The 26,555-nt window shown below is 38.4% G+C and overlaps 1 protein-coding gene and 1 pseudogene across 4 annotated transcripts in view; one reads left to right on the forward strand and one right to left on the reverse strand.

Annotated features, from left to right (window-relative positions):
- Positions 1-26,555, reverse strand: part of RNF144A (ring finger protein 144A) — a 535,340-nt gene that overhangs the window by 114,248 nt on the left and 394,537 nt on the right. The window lies entirely within an intron of this gene.
- On the forward strand, positions 10,622-11,101 carry LOC101144029 (cyclin-dependent kinase 2-associated protein 1-like; annotated as a pseudogene).

Genomic DNA, 26,555 nt, shown 5'->3' on the forward strand with positions numbered 1-26,555 from the left:
TGTAAAGCACCTTAGAAGCAAGGGTTTAATGGAAGGAACTGGGTTTCTACCCACCTATATTCCTTGGTTTCTTAAGACAATTTTATATCTTTAAATGTTTCTAAACATAGCTGCTTGGTTTATTTAATTAAATTAATTCTGAAATCAGTCTTGCCCAAGAAAAGTAGAATTCAAGTCCATGGCACAAAGCAATCTTATAGTTCACCAACAGGTTGAAAAATCATATAGGTTAGTCAGCCATAGAAAGTCTCTTTGTTCTAAAAGATTCAATGAAAAAAGTCAAAAACATAAATTTTAAAACTACATATTCTGCCTTTTTCTACTTAACAGTCATGTACCATAAAATTTACATGAATTTTCCGAGTTTTCCTTTCTTCCTTTTTTCTTTCCTTCCTCCCTCCCTTCCTCCCTCCCTCCTTCTCTTTCTTTCCTTCCTTCCTCCCTCCCTCCCTCCTTTCCTTCCTTGCTTCCTTCCTTCCTCCCTCCCTCCCTCCTTTCCTTCCTTCCTTCCTCCCTCCCTCCCTTTCTTCCTTCCTTTCCTTGTCTTCATTTCTCTCATAAAAGGAGACAATATCTCCTACAAAGCTTTGAGAATTCACAGAATAGAAACTGTAGAACACCATGTGGGAAGGAGGAGGCACTCAACCAACACTTATTCCATGTTGTTCCTGGGACCTGCAGCTGCCATCACTCCTGGTAGAATCATGAGTGGCTCCACCTCAGCACTGCGAACTTTTGATTAACACATACTTGGGTCTATCTTTTAAACAACTCTCTTCTTGAACAGAAGGAAGAAGTGTATTTGATTTACTGTTAATTTTCTGTTCCCTGACACTTGATAATCACTTAATAAATGTTTGTTGAAAGAAAAGGTAGGTGATAATACAGGGTTTCCTAAGTGCCAGAGGATGTTCCAAAGCCATTACATTTTAACTCCTTTAATCCTTTCAACAATTCTGTGAGGTAGGCACTATTCCCCTCATCAGCTATGGTTAAGAAAACTGAGGCAAAGAAAGTTTAAGTAACACCCCCAGGGCCACTCAACAAAGTGGCTATTAGGGGACCAACTGTAGAATCCAGGCTCTCAATGAAATTGAATAGTTTCTTAGTTAAAGCATTTGATTTTTAACAAAGCTGTTTAAAAATTTAACATAGAACTAAGGCTCTTTCTTATAACATTTTAATTTCTTCATTAAACCCTAGAAAATGAATTAAACTTGAACATCATGCCATATTATTATATAGGTTAGCTTCACTGCTTAATTGAATAAAAACAATTCCAATCAAAGCATCTCACTTTCGTCTTTTCAGCTCCTGCATGTTGGTGTGTTGATGCATGTCAGACTGCCATTCAACAAAAGGCAAGACTCTGCCTCCACTCTGGGTATTCTGGAAAATGTAAGTAATTGGATCAGACTTTTATATCACTGCCTCCTAGATGATTAGAATCTCAGTTTTCTGCAGAGTCTGTCAGACGTTAGGCTCCCCATATCTCCCGTCAGTACTCACTGAGTCGCGAGGGTTTGGAGATGATTTATTACATGTGACACAGGTTTCTGTTTATGCACTCATAAAGGCCATGTCTGCAAGATCTATAGAGCCAGCTTGCACCAGTACACTGAGCTGAGATGAATAAATGAATAATTGTTTTGATAATATTAACCAAGCATGTGTGATGTCTCTTTGTGACATCTGTTATTAACAACATAAACAAAAGGAGTCTTCAGTGGTTATATGTTGCTTTCAGGAACAATGTAATGTGCCCAGTTTGGTAAGCCTTTGTGGGTATTGATTAGAATAAGTCTTTTTCTGAATATCTCAGGATCAAGTGGAATGCCAATGCGTTTAAAATATGGCTGGATAACAATAAGTTGGTGATTTTATTCAAAATATCAACCATGTCTCTTGCCCCTTTAGATTTTAACTTAGTGCATCTCAGAGCAGGGTAAGAAAATCAGTGAATGTTTTAACAAACACCAGAGGTTATTATCATTGTCTTGGCTTAATCCCACTTTCTACTGAGCCAGCCTCTAACATATTGCTTAAAATTTTCAACAGCCTATGAGACAAGTGACTGATGAGCCTTTGACTGATCACATCTAGTGATGAGTGACTCACTACCTTGCAAGGCAACTTTGCAGCTCTGGCAATAGGATAGTCCTTCTGGAAGGAGGACATTCTGAAATATTAAACAGCTTCCCTCTATACAGAAAACTGCCCCATTCAGAAAGCTGCTAGGGCTTGCCACGCTTGTTCTAAATGAAAAAGTGTGACTCAGCAGAATTTGGGGAAGGGGGAATAACACTCAACGTTATCTTTCAAAAAAATAGGGTATGAGGTGAGAAAGAAAAAAGTGAGAGAATGCTTGCTGAGGAGAACATCGTTTTGTTTATACTTCTACTCCATTCTAATTCCAGTCTGAGAGTGAAGGTAAAGGGAAACCAAGATGAGCCTGAGTTTCATATTTTCCAGGACTGGCAATCAGCCTGCCCTAGGCACAGAGAGCTGTCCGGGGAAGCCCTCCATTGGAATGAGAGTGGACACAGAGCAAGTGGTATCCCCTGTGGACTGGTGACTACATAGTCAATGGAGTTGGGATGTTAAAACTGGTCAGTGTGGCTAGGTAACGGCACTGAAGGCCAGATAACCCCATCCAAACATGCTCAGCACCTTGGAAACAGGAAAAGTCTGCACCAAATGTGGACACACCTCCTAAAAGGTGAAGTCACTGAGTAGCCTGAGAATGCATTTCCAGCACTGAGGGTGGGCAGGGGATGCTGAAATAAAAATTAAATTCTGTTATCAAAACAAAGGAAGATGGCATCTTTGCATGTCTGAGAATATAGACTACCATTTATTCCAACTACTTGTTCAGAAAGCGAAATCTATTTATCTATAGTTTTTGCCTTTTTCTATCCATTGGGCCAAAGTAAATTTTTACTTTGCATGCTTATATTTTTATTTTCAAAGTAAATTTGTCTTTTGTATGTTTTCTCTTGGCTAACTAAAGATAGAGATTGCTAGGAACTAAATGTTTACACATTCCTCCCCGCATTCATGTATTGAAATCCTAATCCCCAAGGTGATGGATTAGGGGGTGGAGCCATTGGAAGGCGATAAGGTCATAAGGGTAGAATTCCCACAAGTGGGATCAGTGACCCCATAAAAGGACATATGAGAACTTGCTTTTTCTCTTTCTGTTCTCCTCCATGTGTGGACACAGCAAGATGACCATCTGCAATTCAGGTAGCAACCCCCCACCAGACATGGGATCTGCCAGTGGTTTGATCCTGGACTCCTAGCCTCCAGAGATGTGGGAAATAAATGTTTGTTGTTTAAGCCACCAGTCTATGGTAATGTGTTATAGCAGCCCAAACTAACTAATATGGTTTGGCTTTGTGTCCCCACCTTAATCTTATCTTGAATTGTAAATCCATAATCCCAACATGTCATGGGGAGGGACCCAGTGGGAGGTAATTGAATAATGGGAGTGGTTTTTCCCCATGCTGTTCTCCTAATAGTGAGTGAGTTCTCACGAGATCCAGTGGTTTTATGAGAGGCTTCCCCCTTCACTCAGCACTTCTTTTTCCTGCACCATGTGAAGGATGTGTTTGCTTCCCATTTTGCCATGATTGTAAGTTTCCTGAGGCCTCCCCAGCCATGTGGAACTGTGAGTCAATTAAACCTCTTTTCTTTATAAGTTACCCAGTCTCGGTTATTTCTTCATAGTAGCATGAAAATGAACTAATACTCTAATTAAAACAGATATAGTGTATTTTTATTTTCTAGAGCACAATCTCAATTCTATCACATTGCCTCTGGGATATCTGTAATCTACTATTCTAGGTACAGTATAATTTGTACACATTTTCCATAAGATGTATAACTGAATTATTATTATCTACATCCAAAATATGGTCCAAGGTGTTATTTTTCTCCCAGTAGTTTGGTGAACGTAGCTTGGAGCAGCAGCTCTTCTAATATTAATAATAGTTTTGAAGATAATATAAAATAATAAAGTAGTCATAAAACATTATTTAAACACTATGTGAACAGCTCATTCCAGAGATCATTAATGTCTTAGTTTATTTTGTGTTTCTCTAACAATACCACAGACTGAATAATTTACAATTAACAGAAATTTATTTCATTAATGATTCAGGAGTCTGGGAAGTTCAAGATCATGGCACCAGTACTTGATGAGGGCCTTGTGTTGCATCATCCCATGGCAAAAAGAGGAAAGGCAAGAGAGGGTGTGTGTGCGTGTGTGCCTGTGTGTGTGTGTGTGTGTGTGTGTGTGTGTGTGTGTGTGTGTGTGTGTGAAAGACAAAGAGAGATAGAGACAGAGACAGACAGAGAAGCAGACAAAGAAAGGCTGAACGCATCCTTTTATCAGGAATCTATTCCCTTGATGACTAACCCACTCTCACAGTAATGGCATTAACCCATTCCTGAGGGCAGAGCCCTCATGACATAATCATCTCTTAAAGGATCCCCCTGCCAATACTGTTGCATTGGGGATTAAGCTTCCAGTGCATGAATTTTGGAAGAGATGTTCAAACCATAGCAATAGGGGATGCATACAGGTCTAGATAAGGTTCTGTCTCAGAGATTTTATTGCACAAATTGTATTAATTGATCTGGTTAATCATGAAGCTTTTCTAAAAGGTGAATTTTTATTTTACTTTTTGGTTTTCCACATATTTGATAAGAATAGGTTTCTATAACAAAGACTTCCATAAAGAATAGAAAAAGTAGAAAAAGTTACTTGTCTCATGGATAGCAGTCCTGTCATTAACAGAACCAGGTGTTAAGGCAGTTTTGTTTCGTACGGTACTTCATGGAACTAGATTCTTTCCAAAGCATTGCTCATTCATCTTCTTCCCTATTATCACCACACTCAGGGTTCAGCACACCAGACCCCTCATCTGGTTTCTGTAAATAAAGTTGTATTGGAATACAACTATTCATTATATAATGTCTATGACTGCTTTTGTGTACCAATGGCAGAATTGAGTACTAACACAGAAACCATATTGCCCACAAAGTCTAAAACATTTATTTTCTTTTGTATTTTATTTATTTATTTATTTTTATTTTGTTGAGGAAGGGTCTCACTCTGTCATACAGTGGTATGATCACAGCTCACTGTAGCCTCCACCTCCCAGACTCTGGAGATCCTCCCACCTCAGACTCCTGAGTAGCTAGGACTATAGGTGCACGCCACCATGCCTGGCTATTTTTTTTTTTTTGTATTTTTTGTACAGACTGGTGTATTAGTCCATTTTCAGGCTGCTGATAAAGACATACCCAAGACTGGAAAGAAAATGAGGTTTAATTGGACTTACAGTTCCACATGGGTGGGGAGGTCTCAGAATCATGGCAGGAGGCAAAAGGCACTTTTTACATGGTAGTGGGAAGAGAAAAATGACGAAGAAGCAAAAGCAGAAACCCTGATAAACCCATCAGATCTCAAGAGACTTATTCACTATCACAAGAATAGCATGGGAAAGACCGGCCTCCATGATTCAATTACCTCCCCCTGGGTCCCTCCCACAACAGGTGGGAATTCTGGGAGATACAATCCAAGTTGAGATTTGGGTGGGGACACAGCCAAATCATATAGACTGGGTTCCTCCATGTTGCCCAGACTGCTTGAACTCCTGGGCTCAAGTGATCTGCCCACTTCAGCCTTCCAAAGTGCTAGGATTACAAACGTGAACCACCCTACCTATCCTAAAACATTTATTATCTCTGACTTCTTACAGAAAAGATTTGCTGACTTCTGCCCTAGGATACTGTCATGGCCTGCATGTTTGCAACTGGGTCACCACTACATCTGGGCTCACCACTACATATGGCAAAAGGAACATGGAAAAGGCACTCTCATTGGTGCCAGACCTAGAAACAACACATGTCACTTCTGTTCCTTTTAACCAGAAGGAAACTTTAGTCATTGGCAATGCAACACCAAGGGAACCTGTGAAATACAATTGAGTCAACAGTTCTACTCAGGCTATAAGCCTGTATTATGAAAGAAGAGGAAGGTGCTTTGCTGGATGGTCAGCAGTCTTTCCCACATTCAATAGAAAAGAAGCTAGTGTGTTTCTATTTTAGTGCACAAACACTGTCTTTTCGGACAGCTAAATTAAATCAATCCAATTGTCCCTTTTGATTTAATGTCTGTATTTATTTTAAAGAAAAATGTATCCATATATTTCTGCATCATTTATACCTCCCATCAAAATGTGGTTTTCAACAGCTGTTGGGTATTCAAAATTTCTTGTAGAAAATGAGTAGAAGATTTGGTTGTGTAATATGAAACTGGGAAGTATATGTGGCATCTTAGCTCAGCAGGTCAGCATGTACCTGGCTAATCCCCCAAAGAAAGGGTTCATGCAAATACTGAATAGAGCAATTGCAAAGGAGACCTTCTTCTGCCCTCATCTGAGAAATCAGATTAGATAAGTCCATTGTCAGGTAATAACAATAGAAAAAGAGACACAGTGGATACGCAGTGTCCCTAACATTGTATAAAAGATCCCAGTTTATAGAACGCTTCCGAATTCATGATCTCATTTGGATAGCATTAGACACTGTAAGGGAACTAACTCTGTTGTTCAGAGCAATGTCCCCTATCCTATTGGTATTTCCTGTTCCATTGACAAACTCTGTCCTATTAGTATTTCCGGTTCTGCTGGTTATTTCCTGTTCTCTTGGCATCTCCTGTCCTGTTAGCATTTCCTGTTTTATAACAGGGGCATCACCTGTCCTGTTAGTATTGTCTGTCCTATTAGCCATCCCTGCTCTATTACTATTTTCTGTTCTGTTAACATCCCCTGTCCTGTTAGTATTTCCTGTCCTATTAGTATTTTCTGTCCTGTTGACATCACCTCTCCTGTTAGTACTTTCAGTCCTATTAGCGTCCCCTGTTCTATTAGTATTTTCTATTCTTTTAACATCCCCTGTCCTCTTAGTATTTTCTGTCCTATTGGCATCATCTGTCCTATTAGTATTAGAATGTCCTGTTGACATTCTCTGTCCTGTTAGTATTTCTTCTTCTATTGGCATCCTCTGTGTATTTTTCTGTTGTTGCATTGCTATAAATAAATACCCAAGACTGGGTAATTTATAAAGAAAAGAGGTTTAATTTGCTCATGGTGTGCAGGCTGTACAGGAAGCATAGCAGCATTTGCTTCCAAGGAGGCTTCAGGAAGCTTACAATCATGGTGGAAGGTGAACAGGGAAAAGGCACATCACATAGTGAAAGCAGGAGCAAGAGAGCCAGGGGGAGGTGCCATGCACTTTTAAATGGCCAGGTCTCAGGAGAACTCACTCAGTATCATGAGGACAGTACCTAGGGGGATGGTGTAAACCACTTATGAGAAATCTGCCCCCAGGACCCAATCACCTCCCACCACGCCCCACCTCCAACATCGGGGGTTATATTTCAATGTGAGACCCTGTCCTATTGATATCTTCTGTTCTGTGGGTATCCTCTGTCCTATTCGTATTTTCTGTTCCACTGGCATCCCCTGTTCTATTAATATTTCCTGTTTTCTATTAGCATCCCCCAGCTCCTTATTTCCTACTATGGAAGTTCAAGAATCCACAGCTCAGCCAGTCACTAGCTTTTAGCAATTTCAATACTGAGAAGGGGACAAACAGAAAGCAATCTTTGGACTTCAAGCCTCTTGATTTAGCAGTGCAGAGGTCAGCATATCTTTGTCCACTTTCTGTTCCTAGTCTTTGAAAACTCCCTGGATTCTTGTCTTTCTTCCAAGCCTGGTCCTCCAGCCACACACTGAAACTGTGATCCCACTAATGCATTTCCAACAAATTCTCTTTTCATTGAGCCATTATCATACATTAGTGTTGTTTGTAACTAGAACCTGAATTGAAACAAGCTGATTTTATCATCCCCATTACGGATAAAGAAACTGAGATTCAGAAATATTCTTGCTCACTGTCACACTAGTACTAGTAAGCTAGTCTTCTAGTAAGCTATGGAACTGACCAGAATCCATGTTTTTCCTGCTTACTGTCTTCTAGTAAGCTGTAAAACTGACCAGAATCTTTGGTTTTCCTTCTGTATCCAGTGAAGTTTTGCCCTTTAATGAGTAATTATGTAAACTCTCCTGTCTCCTGCAAAGCTAAAGGAAAATTTCCAGCATAGCATGAGACCCACTTTATTTGAGAAGGCCCAGTTTTAGTGCCTTCTCTTTTCTGAGGTCTCTGCCAAAATAGGCCGCAGCTAGTGGCTCCCTGATGTATGTTTCCATAACAATTTCTCCCATATATATTTTTTTCATATATAACATTATATGTATATAAATATATAAAAAACATACTTTGCCCTATATATTTATCATAAGAATCACATACATCTTAATGGGATATGCAATTTTTAATATAGCTCATTGAAATATAAACTTCCCTGGAGGAGACGCACTCATTTCTTACTATCCTGTCTTCTATATCATGGGCACTCAGTTGTGTTTGTTGTGTAAATAAGTGAGTAAATGAGCAAAAGCATGTGGAAGAATAAACTGTCAGAAATCTCAAGAAGATTTTCTGAAGCATTAGGGTTTTAGAAAAGCAGAATCAAGCATAACCTTACTCACAACCTAGCATCAGCCTCTCATCAAGAGCCAGAAATTCCGCTGCAGCATCCGTAACTGGAAGAAGCTAATGCCATGTCCGTGGGAGTCTAAGGCTTTGTCAGCAGCTGTTCTGCTCAGAGGTTATAGAAGAAGAAATGTGAAGCCTGTGAAGGAGTTGTCTCAACCCTGTCTTACAGCTAAAGATGTTATGAGGCCTAACTACCCAGAATTTTTTCTTCTGTGAGTCTCCTAGGGGGTTCTGATCTGTGGGACACTTTCTGAGACTGAACTCATCTCTAGAAGGCCTTATTAATACAAAAATCTCTTCCTTGGCAGGATCATCAATGCATCCATGCAGGCATGGCAGCCTTGGGTCATCAAATAAAGGCTGAGGAGCTGCAGGAGAGAGCAAGATGCACTGCTATGTAAATGAGGGCGAGCCACAAAGGCAACAACAGGGATGGAGAGCGATGGGCAGGAGGGATGGGGATGAAGACAAGCATAAGGAAGAGCAGAGCTGTGAGGGAGGGACACAGACAGGGTGGGGCACATAGAAAATAGCACAAGAGATGCTGCAGATGATGAGATGCTGGAGGGTTTTGCCTAGGAGAGGTATGACAGGTTTCCCTGGCTTTTCTGAAATAGTCCACAGAGGTCTGTGTCCTAGAAATTAACTCAGAAATGAACTCTTCTCAGGTGCCAAGCTGGATCCAAGGGGGGAGAATTTTTTTTGCAGGGTAGTCAATTCAGAGTCCACATGGGAGACAAAAAAATCTTTACAAGCTTGTGTGAGATAATAAAACACATAGAATATTAACTTACTTCAGCAGCACAGCTGTTCAGGAAAGGCTATAAGTATCATCAGCTAGTCATGAAGTCATGAGTGTCCATTCTTACCTCCTGTACTCTGCTGAGTTTCTTTATATATTCTTTATATATATATATTGTTATACATGGTGGTTTGGCTAGCAGGAGATTGCACTCACACTCTGGATTAGGCAGGCTTTCAGTAGACAATCTAGGAATCTATCAGCCATCTACGAAAGCACTCTGTGTAGAAACAGTTTTGACGTCCCAGCTTACAGCTGAGTTTTGAACATTTAAACATTTTGAGAAGTGTGTCTGTTCCTATTTGTGTGTTTGTGTAATTACATGAGTTCCTTTCATCAAACTTTATCTATGAAACCAGCAAGACCATCAGGTTGGAGCCCAACCAGGTTACTGAAGCTAAAAGATGCTCATATAATTCCTCTGCTTGTGTTTCATGAAGGCAGAGGAAGAAAACAATCCCTCACTCCTCCTTAGGGCCCTCTGTGCTGTGGACAGCTGGAGGCATGATTGATCAGCAAGTTTTCAACACAGCAGGAGATACATGGAAGAACTATGAGATATCTGAGAAGCTCTAAAGACCAGAAGCATATATTTGGCTATTCATAACCCTTTGGAGAAACAAAATGAGTGTCACTTGCCCCAGTGAAAAAGAACAAACCATGAGGATTTTAGGACTTTTCGGGGTGAGCTAGAGATGTTATGGCTTCAAAGACCAGGAAGTGCATTCAGATCTTCACACTCTCTAGGGTAGAATCAACTGTGTGCATTGCTGCTGAGATTGCCAAGTGGCGCTAAGCACAGCATTGCAGGTGAACCTGATAAATCCTGTTAAGTTCTCAATGCAGCTACTGCCCACTTGTTGTGTGGGGTGATTTTTCTTGGGCTGGAGATATATATCAGGATGCAAGGTGCTCAATTTGGGCCAGCTGTGTTCATAACCAGACAGCACTGTGATGAATGCTCCCAGAAGGAAACCAAAGAAGCTACTGTGATGGAGGACAGAGAACACGAAGCACTGTGCAGAAAATATAGGAAAAGGGAGGCTTAACCCAAGGGCCCTCACTTAGTAATTGGTGAGTTTCGCCAAGGTTACGCCCTGTGATTCTTCTGGTGAATGCGCCACTGAAGTACACGGTCCCTTAAGAAAGTGCATGAGGTTCCCGCACATGCCCACCCCTGCCGCCGCCCTCAACGCCTTCTGGCAAAGTCCGCTGGCCTTCCAGCAGCATGGCGACGTCTTCACAGTACCGCCAGCTGCTCAGTGACTACGGGTCACCGTCCCTAGGCTACACCCAGGGAACTGGGAACAGCCAGGTGCCCCAGAGCAAATACGCGGAGCTGCTGGCATCATCGAAGAGCTGGGGAAGGAGATCAGAACCACGTAGGCGGAGAGCGAGAGCGCCATGGAGAGAATGCAGCAAGGCATGATTCACGCTGGAGGACTGGTGCGGGAGTGCTTGGCAGAAACGCAACGGAATGCCAGATCCTAGCTGCCTTGTTGGTTTTGAAGGATTTCCATCTTTTTACAAGATGAGAAGTCACAGTTCATCTCCCCCATTCAGATGAAACCCTTGTTTTCAAAATGGTTACAGTTTGGTTTTTCCTCCCGTAGTTCACGTGGCTCTGAAGCTACCGTCTCAAAGATTGAGAAAAGATTTTGCAGTTAATTAGGATTTGCATTTCAAATAGGAACTGCTCAGGTTTCTGTTTGTTTGTTTGTTCTTTTTAAGCATTGACTTAAAAGATGCACCTAAAGTTATCTTACAGCAAACTGTAGTTTGCATCCAAGACACCATTGTCTCTTTAATCTTCTCTTTTGAATACATTTGTTACACACGGTGTTCTTTGTTCCTTTTCATAAGCTTATACCACTCTAGGGATTTTGTTTTTAAGGCATATTGACAGCATGCTCTACTTAGTAGCCGCTTCCCATTTCCCATTTGCCATCTACAGTGTAGATTCTGCTTGAAGTAACTTCTTTTTTGCTTATGCATTTGCATGACTATTAGTGCTTCAAAGTCATTTTTTTTAAATGCACAAGTTATAAATATAGAAGAAAGCAACCCACTAAACCTAACAAGGACCCCCAAACATTTTCATACTAAGACTGTAAGTACATCTTAGCTCCACGTTTAAGTTGGTCAAAACATCTGGAAGAAAATGACTAAAACTGTTTGCATCTTTGTATCTATTTATTACTTGATGTAATAAAGCTTATTTTCCTTAATAAAAGGAAGTGCATGAGGTCTGTCTTGCTTTTGTGGCTCTGAGAGGGGATCTTAAGGAAACTTACTGTTCTCTATTTCTCTTTGTTTCTCCAGATTCTTGCACAGGAGTGGAAAAACTATGACCCATCGCCAGTTTTTGTATGGACTGCGAGCTAAAGGTTCTTACATTTTTAAATGGCAAAATCAAAAGATTGATATTTATAGTGCATGACATTATATAAAATTCAAACTTTAGTGTCCTTGAGTAAAGTTTTATTGTTCAACTTGGCACTATTGACACTTTGGGTTGCATGATTCTTTCCTGTGGGGAGGGAAGGTTCTGTGCATTGATGTTTAGCCGCATCCTTGGCCTCTACCCAGTAGGGGTCAGCAGCACCCCTTCTCCATTCCTGACAATCAAAGTCTTCTGCATATCTTGCCAAAAGTGCCAGGGAAGGCAAAATCACTCCCTGGTGAGAATCGCCTTTTTGTTAAAACACAACCATGTTTGTTCATTTCACTGTTGTCTATCTGCTTTTCTGCAAAAGCAGCAGAGTTTACAAGTTGTAACAGAGACTCTCTGCCTCTTCAAGACTAAAATATTTACTCTCTGACTCTTTACAGATAACGTTTCCCGACTCCTGGTCTAGCACATAGAAGGAACTCAGTGTTTGAAAAAGGAAGAAGTGAGGGGAGGTAGAGAATCATAGAGTAGGTTGCTCTCTGGGGAAAAATGAGTTGTTGTTTTTCTGACACAAAGACCAATGCACAGACGTTAGGCGGCAGGCCAGCCTTTTCCTGAGAACACCATGAGCACAAGTTTATTTCTAAAGCTCTAAAGCGATGCGTCTGAGTTCCTAAGATAAGCCTCTTCTACTTAAACTCCAAAAAGCTACCATTCATCATGGAAATTATAGGTCAACTAAAAACAATAAAATGGGAGAACACATAAGGACTGACTCTTGTAAGCAACTCCGGATCTTTTTGAATAGATTAGCAACATGTTGGTTCATCAAATTCCAAGTTAACAGATTAAAAACGTTGTGAAATTCATGGAAGAGAAGGGCTTTGATATTCACTGGCCATTCAGCATGTACCAGGCATTCAGGGAGAATCCATAGGTATATGAAACCAGAGAGCTCATTGAGAATGGGATTACTTCCTCATTGTTGGCACGAGGAAATGTGGATCATAAACATGAAGGAACTGTCCAAGGTCTTATGGAGGCAGGAGCAGAGCTGAGGACTCTGATTTAGATCCAGCCAAGATCTTTACTTCTGCGCCACCATGCTGCATCTACTGAATTATATGCTGTAAAACTGGATTAGCCACATCGGCAAAGGTGAGAAATCTGTCTCTGGGGTGAGTTGATATATCTAGAAATTCTGAGCATCAAGGGAACAGAGTCAGAGTCAGGTTAAGTCCTTTTGCCACAGTGCAAAGCTCCTGCAGAGCAGCCAGGGCCCAGCTCTCCCAGGTTCCTGGGAGCATGAACTGACGCCTCCCGTTGTTACCCGGCCTGCCTAAGAGTTCACTAAAGTGTTGGAGTTTCCATACGGCATGCTGAGCTGCTCTAGAAAGGCACTCTCAGACAATCTGAGGAAGGAAATGGACTGAAAAGTCATGTCTGTAGAAGCAGCAGTAAAAAGAGAGATTTATCACTTGTTCTGATAAATTGACAGTGAAATTAAAAAGCTTAATTATTTCAGCATGAATTTTGAGAGGCTTCTTTTCCCACTGAACATATGAAAAAGTTTCAAAGCATTTTGCAGCAATAAAACATCTGTGACCCAATTTACATAAAACAGAATAAAACTGAGAGTTGTTCTGGTAGCAAAGAGCACCAAGGCAGTGTGAACCCTTGTTTCATCTTGCATCAATAAATGGACGCTTGTGCATACAGTAGGCAGTAAAAAATGTCCTTATAAATCTCGAGTGTGTGGGGAGATGGGGAGGGAGGTTCCGTAGGACCCAAAACACTGAGAAGAATGTTTAAAGGTATGTGGCAGATCAAAGTCCGATGGAAGACATGTACTGAGAGTTCACTAATGGAAAGATAATGGCCTCCAAGAGGCTGGTGGGAAGATAAAACAGAAAGAATAAATTTTAAGGACAAAAACACACTTGAAAAAAATATGGCACAAATACATTCTCTGAAAGTGTTGAATTATAATAATTCCAAGAAGTTTCTTTCATTCCATTTTGTATGTGGCTAATGGAGAAAGGTGAGAAGTAGAGTCTAAAGCATTTTGTGGTTTTTTTAGAAAGGTCTTGGCTATGCCTGGAGCTTTAATCACAATGGACAGGGCAGTGCTTTAAAAAAAAGTATCTTTTGAGGAAAACTGAGATCTGATCCGATATACTCAATTCATATTCACGATTCTTGAGGGATTTGAAGTAGATTATTTTAAACTGATATAAAACTTGACAAAAATCTGTTCTAAAGGATGTATAGAATATTGACATATGGTAATTTACTAATTAGAGAAAAAATAGGCAACACTTATTTCTGTAAGATGTGAAACTTAAATTGTGTAAAGAATTAGCTAGATTAAATCAAGGGTGAAAATTCTTGGACTTTGTGTCTTTCTCGTTCTTTCAGTTTGAAAGTCCTATTCTCTGATAGATTTTTTGGCAAATTCATGGTCTTAATAAACAGAAGATGAGTTTAAAAACATTATTGGTTATAGATACATTTTAAATTACATTTTTTTACCTCAAAAATTAACTCACCAAACACTAAAGCAGTGGTTCTCAAAGAGAGGCAGTGCTTCTTGGCTGGAAGAATTGTGAGGAATAAGGTCTTATGGACTTTTCAAAATACAGCACAACAACCTGCCACCACTTACCCCTAAGCCAGGAAAAAGATTCAAATATACATCTTCAAAGTGACGTTAAATGCCAGCAACCCACGTCCAATTCTTATTAGAAACCAGGGCCTTGTGGAAGTCAGTGTGGCGATTCCTCAGGGATCTAGAACTAGAAATACCATTTGACCCAGCCATCCCATTACTGGGTATATACCCAAAGGACTATAAATCATGCTGCTATAAAGACACATGCACACGTACGTTTATTGTGGCACTATTCACAATAGCAAAGACTTGGAACCAACCCAAATGTCCAACAACGATAGACAGGATTAAGAAAATGTGGCACATATACACCATGGAATACTATGCAGCCACAAAAAATGATGAGTTCATGTCCTTTGTAGGGACATGGATGAAATTGGAAATCGTCATTCTCAGTAAACTATCGCAAGGACAAAAAACCAAACACCGCATGTTCTCACTCATAGATGGGAACTGAACAATGAGAACGAATGGACACAGGAAGGGGAACATCACACTCTGGGGACTGTAGTGGGGTGGGGGGAGGGGGGAGGGATAGCATTAGGAGATATACCTAATGCTAAATGACAAGTTAATGGGTGCAGCACACCAGCATGGCACATGTATACACATGTAACTAGCCTGCACATTGTGCACATGTACCCTAAAACTTAAAGTAAAATAATACTTAGAAAAAAGAAAATTAAAAAAAAAAGAAACCAGGGCCTTGATGACTCGCTGTTATTGGTGAGAATAAGTTATTTTCCTCAAGCAGGTTTGGAGCATGAGTGTTAGCTCATTTGACACTATCTGTGTCAAGGACTGGATCCCACTTTCAGCTCAAGTGAATGGTAAAGAACAGAGCTTTGCCTTTGGCTGGAATTTGCCCCAGGGGTGCCACAGGAATGATCTTAAACCCACTGCCATTTAAAACCTTCACAAAGCTGGGCAGGAAGAAGTGATATTAATGGGAGGGCTTGAAGAATAAGTGGTCAGTCTCATTTTGCCTCTGGAGAAAGTTTGCTGCCAGCATGGAGATCTAGGTAGTTGACGTGGTGAGTGGAATGGAAGTGTTCTGGAATAGGATGCAGAGTAGTGAACACTAGGCAAACGAGTGGTGCACAGCAGCTGACGGTCTCAGGGGAACTCTCCAGCCAGGAGTTGCCTTGTGAAAATGAAAGTCTAGTGTTGCCAGGGTCTCACTTCACAAGGATGACTGACAACCTGGATTTTTGTGTGAACTCACCTGTTTTTTATATAATGACAACTAAATTTTTTTTAAAAAACCAGACATGGTGGGAACCAATACCATAGAGTACACAAGCCTTATGTGTGTGTCAAATTGCCAGTTTGTGATCTCTGCCCCAAGTACTCTGAATTCTGTCACAGTTTAAAGCCAGACATGAAGAGTCACTTGCCTGAGTGACATCACATTTGCCTCCATGTCATTGTCCTATAGTTTGCTTTTCTGATTCACTGTTTTTGTTTTTGTTTTTGATACAATGAATAATTGAAGGATATGATTAAAAGTTACCCTGTGAAACTCATCTCAGCATTTATTGTGAGGGTATTATGAATGATGCCCCTTATGTGATACAATAAGCTCTCAGCAGAAAAAATGTCTTCTTCAGTTTAATTATCAGATGTAACTGTGCTTTTAAGGGGAAAATACTTTGTTTTTATGCTTTACTGGTTCTGTGACTTATACAGACCTTCCTTGTATCTTGTCATTGAATGCTGGAAAACAAAGCTGAATTTGTGTGTTTACACTTCGGAATAGTTTCTGCTGTTACTCACTTTTCTTTCAATATACCTCACGTGCTAACTCCTTTTTCTTTGGTTTATCTACCTCCTTCTAAGGTATAAGTTTTTTGTTATGTAGGACCAAGAGTAGAGGAGTTATTACGTGTCCTGGTTCTACACAGAGGACCTATGATTGAATAAACTCACAGGACTTGTGACTGGATAGACTCAAGCTAAAAACTGAGGGAGAGGGAGGTAGAAGGGATGGCGTGGGGGAACAAGAGCACTGAGAAAGAGAAAGAAACACCCCTCCCCCCACCACACACACAGATCCTAATAGGAATTCAAGATCAAGATGGTTCTACAAATCAAAATTCTGAAATCCACATGTAAAACTAATACTGAGAAAAACACCCCCAAATTCAATATTTAATGTGAAATTACTTCAGATGAACTAAAATTAAGGAAGAAACTAGAATATAAATGGCATGATTGTATTTACAATGTTTATGAGCTAAGGTAAAGAATAATATTTATAAAAATAAGAAAATATATTAATAAAGAAGATAAGACATTTAAAAATGAATTATTTAAAACATAGGAAAAGTCCTCAACAAATAGAATAAACTTCAGATTGGATACATTTGAAGATATGATATGTAAATCTGAAGGCTGAGGAATTGATCCAACATGAGGCATGGAAAATACAAAGATACAAAAATATAAACTTCATTTAAGACAGAAGACATATTTAGGAGATTTGTACAGGAAAGAGTTCAGGAAAAACTAGTAAAAAATAATTTTAAAGGTAAGTTAAAATATTTCATGAATGCTCCGATTAAAGACACAACTAGTCCTTAGCAGGATAAACATAAATAAGTACATATCTGGACACACTATATTAAAATTCTATAAAATTAAGAATAAAGACACAATCTTCAAAGTGTCAGAGAGAAAAAACACACTTCTTCAAAAAAAAAAGGAAAAGAAAATTGTACTGACACCAGACTTCTTGACAAGATCAATACATTCTAGAACACAATAATATAATATATTTTGACGGCTGAGCTTACTACATAATGAAAGTAAACCTGGAATTCTATATTCAGATAAATCATCATTCAAAGATACGTGAAAAGATAACCTTTCTCAGAGGTACAAAATTTGCCCCCCAATACTGATCCTCTCTGAAAGAAACATTCAAGTACATACCAAAGCAAAAAAACAAACACAAAAAAATGAGAAGGGGGAAAAGTATGACCCTTAAAATGAACACAGAAACTGGTAAACATGTTGACAAATTTGGTTATATACTGATTGTAATTAATAGTAAGTTATAAAAAGATCGAACAAAATCTTTTAACAATTAAGGGAGATGACAATGTTGATGATGAAGATAATTGGTGACTATCAGCAGAAGTCCTTATATGATTGGCATGAGGATATAAATAACAAGTAACTTGATCTTGTTAGAAAAAAGTATAATAGGCATTTAATTAAATGTTCAGGTATAATTACTGCAATAATAGAAATATTATATAAAGCTTCTAAGAAGTGGGGATGAGGTATGCATGAAGGGATTTTGTGTATGTATACATAATATATATTCACATATATATATATAATATATATTCACCCAAAGGAGTACAGAAAGAATATAAAGTAAAAAACAATAAAAATTGCATGCACACCAAAGAATTACGAAAGAATATGGTGGAAGAAAATCTAGCTATACCAATTAGAGAACTTTTTAAAATCAACTATGTAAAGCTCACCAGAGATAGGTAAAATAAAACATACGGAAAGATTGAAAATAAAGTATAAAAATGTTTCTCCAGAAAACCAATAAGCAAAAAAAAAATTGTGGAAGTGATTATATTGATATTGAAGAAAATAGAATTCGAGGCAGAAAGTATTGATAGATATTAGGAAAGATACAATTAGATCATAAAAGATTAATCAATATGATTTTTAAAATCATGAATTTTGGTAACCTAATAACATCATAATGTTACAAAGAATAAAATACAATTCGCATTTTGTATTCTGACCAAAGTGAACATGATTATTCACATGATTTGCTTTTCTGAGGTAAATATTGGTGGTCTCCAAAAATTAGAGGAAGGTGAGTACTGCAAGCTTCCTTCCTGGCAAACTTTCCACCAGGTGGGACATTGCAATGAAAAATAGTCTCAACCAAATTCTTCCAGCTGTTCCGTCATTATTAATAAGAAGGTACGAGCTAAGGGCGGTGGCTCATGCCTGTAATCCCAGCACCTTGGGAGGCCAAGGCACGTGGATCACCTGAGGTCAAGAGTTCAAGATCAGCCTGGCCAACATGGTGAAACCCCATCTCTACTAAAAATACAAAAATTAGTGGGGTGTGGTGGCAAGTGCCTGTAATCCCAGCTACTTGGGAGGCTGAGGCAGGAGAATCGCTTGAAGCCAGGAGGCGGAGGTTGCAGGGAGCCGAGATCATGCCATTGCACTACTCCAGACTGGGCGACAAGAGCGAAATTCTGTCAAAAAAAAAAAAAAAATTACCAAATCATAAAATCCGCCCTGTAAACTTTCTGTTCTTTAAATGCACTGAGAGTATCTTGCAGATGAAGCCTACAGGAAACGGAAGCAGCATACTTAATGGCAGAATTCAGTCAACCTAGTGGAGCCAAGTGATCAAACTCATCTATAAGTTGGAAGATGCAGGGACACTCCGATAAGGTGTAATTCTTAAGAATATGGACTTGCCAGATTCATATACCAAAAAAGTACCCTCATGCAAGTGTGGAAGGGCCTGTATAATTCCAGGCCAATCTACACACCTTGAACCCAATTCAATCCACTTAGAGTAACAGCTTTGATGTTGGCTTTTTTTTTTAAAGGACATAATTTATTTTTAGAGCGGTTTTAGGTTCACGGAAAAAGTTAGCATTAAACGCAGAGTTCCCACACACTCCATGCTCCCAGTCCTCCACACCCATACATCCTCCCCAACTATTGATATCTCTCACCACGGTGGTATGTTTGTTACAATCAATGAACCTGCCTTGACATATCATTATCACCCAAAATCCACAGCTATGCACTCTCTGGGCTCTGACAAATGTATAATGACACATCTCCACTATTCTAGTATCGTACAGAAGAGTGTCATTGCCCCGAAATTCTTCTGTGTTCAGCCTTTTCAACCCTCCCTCTCCTGTAACCCCTGACTAATGTTTTCATTGTCTTCATAGTCCTTTCTTCTCCAGAATGTCATGTAGTTGGAAAAGATAGTAGGTACCATTTTCAGACTCACTTCTTGCATTTACCATATGTATTTAAGGTTCCGCCAGGTCTTTCTACCGCTTGATAGCCCATGTCATTTAAGTGCCAAATAATATTTCATTTTCTGGGTATACCACAATTTATTTCTAAATTCTCCTACTGAAGGACATCTTGGTTGCTTTCAAGTTTTAACAATTATGAATAGAGCTGATATAAATATCCACATGCAGGTTTGTGACGGGAACTAAGTTTTTACATCAATAGAGTAAATTCAAAGGAGCAAAATTGGCTGATTATACAGTAAGAATATGTTTAGTTTTATAAGAAACTGCCAAACTGCCTTTTAAAGTGGCCATGCCATTTTTGCTTTCTCATGATGTTGACTTTTGATTAGAACAGTTCAAATACAAAGTAAATATCCTTGGGTTATATAATCACAATTAAGACATTTTTATATAAACATGCTACTAATACATGGATTAAAACGTAACTCTAAATGCATATTTCTATGTCATATAAATTTTTTATGCTGCAATCTCTAAAGAAAATTGTATGACTAAATTTTAAGGATAAATGGGATAAATATAAATCACAGAAAAATATTTTAATAATCTTTTCTCAGATGTGTCAGCTTGATAGCTCAAGCTGGGAAAATAAATAACAAGAACAAAAGCATTTGAACAGTATAATTAATAAATGTGATCTAACATTTATTAATAACATTATATTATGCATAGAAGTGGATATTAATTAATTAACATTTAACATTTATTTATTAATAATGTAATTAATAAACATTTAATAAACATTTACTAATAACATTATATTATGCATATAAGTGGAGGTACATACCCTCAAACTACAGAATATGTATTTTACTCAAGGCTATATAAAATATTTGTAAGTGCACATATTAGAAACAAAATCTCAACATAGTTTAAAAATATATATATAATAAAAGCCCTCTGACCACATGCTTTTAAATTAGAAAAAAAAACATATATAATATATGTTTTTGTGAGTAACCTTTCCTTTACTGATGCAAAGAGATATTTGAGAAGAAATTACCCCGCACCCAGTTTTATGATATAGTTAGATAACCTTGACAAGTTTTTTGGATCTATGTCTAAACAAATTTACAGGCAAGACCCAATATTCTAAGAAGAGCATCAAAGAAATTTGGAAAGTTCTGTTACACTGACGATATTTTTGAACCAATGAACTAAGCATCTGTATTTCTGTTCTACCTCCAAATTCCTTGGCATGTGAGATAATAAATGTCCATATTGTCCCATACATTTTTATTAAAGTGTTTTTACTTGCAGCAAAATCAACCTCACTTACGCAGCTATTATCTGCTATATTTCTTTTTCTTCCTTTCCTAGTCAATATTGAATCTAACACTGGGTTTCACTGACACATGGGACTAGTAGAAGAGATTGCACCTAAACAAAAATTTACTTTTAGAGAAAAACATAATCTAAGCAACTCCTTTCTGAAACACAGAAAACTAAAATTATGCAAAGAATTGATGTGTTGGATTTAGACAGAAAATTGCCAATTCTTTTCAATTTACAATCACTTTATATTTCAAAACATGTAAGACATTTGTATATCTTCATTTTTTAGGGTAATCATCTGTGGCAATGGTACTGAAGAAAATCCTTTGTTTTTGTATATTCAAAAATGTGTCTCGTTTTCAAACAATGTGATGCATGCTTGTATTTGGATCATCTAATTGAATTTCTACAGCAACCCCACATAGTTGGAAATATCCCCATTTTAATAATGAGAAACTGAAGTTGAAAGAAGTTAATTAGGAGAACCTGACAAAGCATTATATGAGAACTTGCCAAAATAGTAATAACAACAGTGGCATCAGCAGCAGCAACAACATCTTCAGCCTGCACTTCTTGGTTTCTGGATATGGAAACAAAAGACACCCTGAAGCACCATTAATCTTTTCTCAGTAAAATAAGTAGAGGTCATGGCTGTGGTTTTACTGTAACACGAAAAATAACATTAGTTCAAATATTGCATCTTGGTCTAATAAAAAAATTGACTGAAAAATTGTTTACTTTGAGTGTCATGTTGAACCCAGTGTCAGACAGTCAAGTCGACTTTATTTCACTTGAGATTTTTTGTCTCTTTTACTTATATTTGACTTTTCTCTTTAAAAAAACTATTGGAGAGTCACAAATATCTTTTCCCAAAAAGTAAAGTATTACATATTGCACTCAGAACAGCAACAGATGGATTCTTTTCTAAAGAAAAAGAAGACCATGACACCAATGTGGATGACAAGAGAATGTCATACCACTCCTGGGAGGTTGTTCTTGACAATAAATTAAACAACAACACGATATCACAGCACACATATTAGAATGGCTAAAATCCAGAACACTGACAACATTACATGCTGGCAAGGATGTGGAGCAACAGGAACTCTCATTCATTGCTGGTGGGAACACAAGATGGTAAAGCCTCTTTGGAAGACATTTTCACAGTTTCTCATAAAAACTAAACATACTCATACCATACGATCAGCAATCAGACTCTTTGGTATTTACCCAGAAGAGCTGAACACTTATGTCCACACAAAAACCTGCACACAGAAGTTTATAGTGCCTTTATTCATAATTACCAAAATTTGAGGGGGGGAGGGAGAGCTTTAGGAGATATACCTAATGCTAAATGACGAGTTAATGGGTGCAGCACACCAGCATGGCACATGTATACATATGTAACTAACCTGCACATTGTGCACATGTACCCTAAAACTTAAAGTATAATAATAACAAAATAAAAAAAGAAAAAAAAATAATAATAATCATAAACATAAAAAAATTTTTGAAAGAAACCAAGATTTCTTTCAGTAGGTGAATGGATAAATAAACTCTGGTATAACCAGACAACAAAATATTGTTTAGTGCTAAAAGTAAATGAGCTAGAAGCCACGAAAAGACAGGAAGGGAACTTAAATGTATATTACTAAGGTTAAAAAGCCAATCTGAAAAGAGCATATAGTGTGATTCCAACTATGCCACACCCTGGAAAAGGATGGCTATGGAGACAGTGAAAGATCGGTAATTGCAGATGTTGTATGGCAGGTGAGAGTAGAGGGATGAATAGGTGAATAACCAGAGCAAGGGAAATTTTAAGGCAATTAAACCATTTTGTATGATACTGTAATGATAACAGGTGTCATTTATGCATTTGTGAAAACCCACAGAATGTGCATCACCACAAGCCCCCATGTAAACTATGAACTTTGGGTGATAAGGATGTGTCAGTGTAAGTTCATCAATTATAAAAAGTGTACCGCTATGGTGTGGGATGTTGACAGTAGGGGAGGTAGTGTGTGCCTATGAGGACAGGGGTTATATCTTTAAAAAATAAAGTTTAGTAATTAAAAGAAAAAAGTAAACATCAGATGATCAGGACAGACCAGACATCCAAGACCAACCCATATGTTAAGGAGAAACAGAATCATGCAGTTAATATCCATTCACTGGGCCTCCAATTTGTACATATGCAAGATATTTGCATATTCTCTTATCCACATTTTGACAAAGCTATTTTTGCAAAATCATCTTTATATGCAGCTGTGTTGCCTTATATTCTTTTTACTTTTATTTTAAAGGTTTATTTTAATGAATTGTGCCCATTTGAAGTCACTGATTTTTTTGCCCTTGCTGATTCATTGTTTGCTTCAACAACCTTGCTTAACATCACAAAACTGTGATTTTAAAAATTTTCTTTGTTTTAATTAGTCTTTATCATTTCTGTGTGCTCCTGGTTCAAGCTTCATGAATCAGTCCTGTTAGAAAATTCATTGACTGCCTCTATACTTTGAAGAGCTTTGGAAAAGTGATGGTAATTTGCATTACTTACAACCTATATTTGAACTGAGCTAAAACTTGAGTTGGTTTGTGAACAGCCTTTTGCTCTGCTTTAGGCAGGGCCCATCTGACCATTTTGAGCTCAGCTCCCTGTCTGCTAATATACAGCCTTTCACATGTCAATGACAACATAGAGAAATGAACAACTTCTCAATTTCTGCTGACTGAACAGTGCGTCATGGCCACAAATCCAGCAACTGCAGCACTATGCATTGTGTTGGAGTTTGCCGTCCTTTATTTACAGACAAATCAGTTTGGGAATATTATTCTTTTCTGGAAATGTGGTGGAGAAAGAGAAACACAACGTAGATATATTTATATACACAATGGATGCTTTGGGGTTAGAATGAGAATCTTGAATAGCGTAGTGGAGATACAACTATCAAGAATAATTTCAATTTACTCCAAGCCTTAGGGGTTTATTTTTGTAAGTTATAAGAACTGCAGAGATCTCACATGGACCACTCACCAAGGCTTGGCAATTTACACTTGGGATACTTGCAAATATATTTTTATATCTGGTCGAATAAGTTTTTTTTTTAAAATATGTTTGGCTAAGAAAGATTAATGAGACACAGACACATCTGATGGCTACAGCAAATCTGACAGCCATGATAAAAATTTTGCAGAATGGAAACCACAAAGGAGAAGGCTGGTGTCATAGACAAAGAGTGGTTTGGCAAACTTTGCTGGGTGTAACATGAAAGTAGAAACACAGAGGTGGTTACTCTGAGATCACATGTCTAGGCTTATGTCCAGAAAACAAAATGCACACTGAAAGACAGAGCCTCTTAATGAGAGGCTCTAAGCCCATAAGATCACAGAGGTAGACAGATTTGGCTTGGGCATTTCTTGGGAAGAAGTGCCCCATCATATCAAAGGGTCTGATGCTAGGCCTTTTCCTAAATAGAGCCGATGTCAACAGTCTATTTGTCTTGCACATCAGAATTCTGCATAGCTGCTTATTTATTCTCAGAGATCTATTGATAGAAAGCAATGGACTCAGGGGAAACTAAAACACTGAGTATTGGAAAGTTGAATTGATCAATACTGTCCATATGCTGCCGTGAAAACAGACCAGACTTTCATGCAGTAATGTTCATAATCTTAAACCTCCTAATATTTGTCTGGCAATTAAGAGTTTCCAAATAAGTTTCTTATTAATTAGGATATTGGACTTTCATTATGATACTACAGGTTAAGGAGGTTTAAACGAGTCGATCTAGGAAATAGTACTTATGGTTTCAAGATTATCTCCTGTGCCCATACCTCAGTCATCAATGGGATTCCAGGCTGCTGGGATGCTTGTTTTTGTTAGAAACCCTTGAGCCCTTCAAGTGACCTTTCACGTGTGCCTAGCTGTTTCTGGTGTCACCTCTGCTCTGTTGTCAGGTCACTGCATTGCCTAAGTTCATTCAGTTACTGCTATTTCCACACATATCCCTGTTTTATTTTCTCTTGTCTTCTTTAGAATAATCCCATTTCATGACAACTGAGCTGCAACCCTAGGAAAATTGGGTATCCCTAGCCAGTATAATGGTATAATCATAAAGATATCTTAAAGCATACACTGCTTTTGAGTTTTCCAAGCACTCTCCTATTCTACTTCATATTACATTCTCACAGCACCTCAGATTGGTGGATATTATTCTCACCTTGCTGGTGACCATTGTGAGACACAGGGATTAATTGCACAAGGGATATTTCATAGTAATAAGATGAGACAGATCTAAGACCAGTGTTAAGAAAGAACTATGTAAAATATCTGAAATTTACTGAGTCTTGTTAGCGTTTGACCTCCTCATATTAAATAAACAGCCTTAAATGTATGTAAAATACTCTGGCAATAACCAGTACCTCACACTATGCATTGTGCAAGCTAATGTTGGGTGGACTATACTTCTAGCCCCTAAGAAATCCTGCTGACAGTAGGAGAGGTAAAATATGTTCACAAATAAATGAAAATGCAGTGCAGACAAGATAAACACTTTAACAAAGATGTAGATAGAGTGCTTTGAGGCTTCAGGGGAAAAGTAACTTTTGTTTTACTAGGAAGAATTCTTCACATTATGGAAGACTGGAAATGTGTACCCTTTTTAAAACATCTTATGTGCAGATAAGACAGATATAAATTTAACATAACTTGTACATGATGAAAAGACTGAGATTTGGAAAATTAGTGAATTTTGCAGCATCCAAGGTAAATTGAGTCTAAGAAAAGCCATTTGTTTGATGAGAAACCTGGTGGTGCATCTTACAATAAAACACACTCTCTTCTCACAGCGAAATGCCATTACGATTCCTGTGAAATGGCATGTTCTCGAGAGGTAATTGCAAATTTCTTTCCCAAGCTGAAATTTAGGAATAACCAAGCAGGCCTTGAAATCAAAAGCACCAGTTGGCTCCATGTCCCTTAGCAAATTTTTTCCAGAAGTAAATAATTGTTACTGGCTGAAATGACATTCGGCTGAAGCAAAACAGGCCTTCCGAGGCCCAGCGGGGTGCTCATGGTCAGATGGTGTGTCCTCGACTTGCTGGGGTGTAGAGAAGTGCATTGAATCTTGCCCATGCTATTTGAAACACTTAGCTTTTCAATAGGGAGTGCTCAGAAGGAGATGAAAATTGCACTGGCATCAGAATGAAAACAAAGAGGAAAAAATGGAAACAAAATTGGTGAGCATCACTCTCAGAAGCTGAGGCTTATTTCTTCTTCATTGTTAAATTTTCGGGAATTTATTTTTGAAAATTTCTATAGTGAAATGCCAAGCTCAGTTAAGAACAATGGTGTGTTTAGTGACTATTAGTCAACAGCAATACTGATAATACATGCGTTTCAAAAGGAGAGGAAAGAAAGAGAGGAGAGGGAAAAAAAGGAAAAAAGGAAAAGATTAAAAAAAAAAAGCACCTACCCAAAGCACAATAATAGAACTAGTTCAAAAGTCACTCTCTTCTAATCATCAAAATTGGAGTCAGGAAAATGGTACTGAGTTGTTATGGCACCCCCCCTACCCCGCCCCCACCACACTGATTCATGGCAGACACAGCACAATCTCTCTAGGTTTTTGAGCTGGAAATCCTCAGCCTGGAAGCTTCCATAGAAAGGATCACTTGCTTCCTGGAAATAAGGCAGGGAGATAAGGGAGGTGTCCCTGAACTAAAGTGATGCCC

The sequence above is a fragment of the Gorilla gorilla genome, chromosome 12 (assembly GCF_029281585.2).
Source record: "Gorilla gorilla gorilla isolate KB3781 chromosome 12, NHGRI_mGorGor1-v2.1_pri, whole genome shotgun sequence".
Lineage (NCBI taxonomy): Eukaryota > Metazoa > Chordata > Mammalia > Primates > Hominidae > Gorilla > Gorilla gorilla.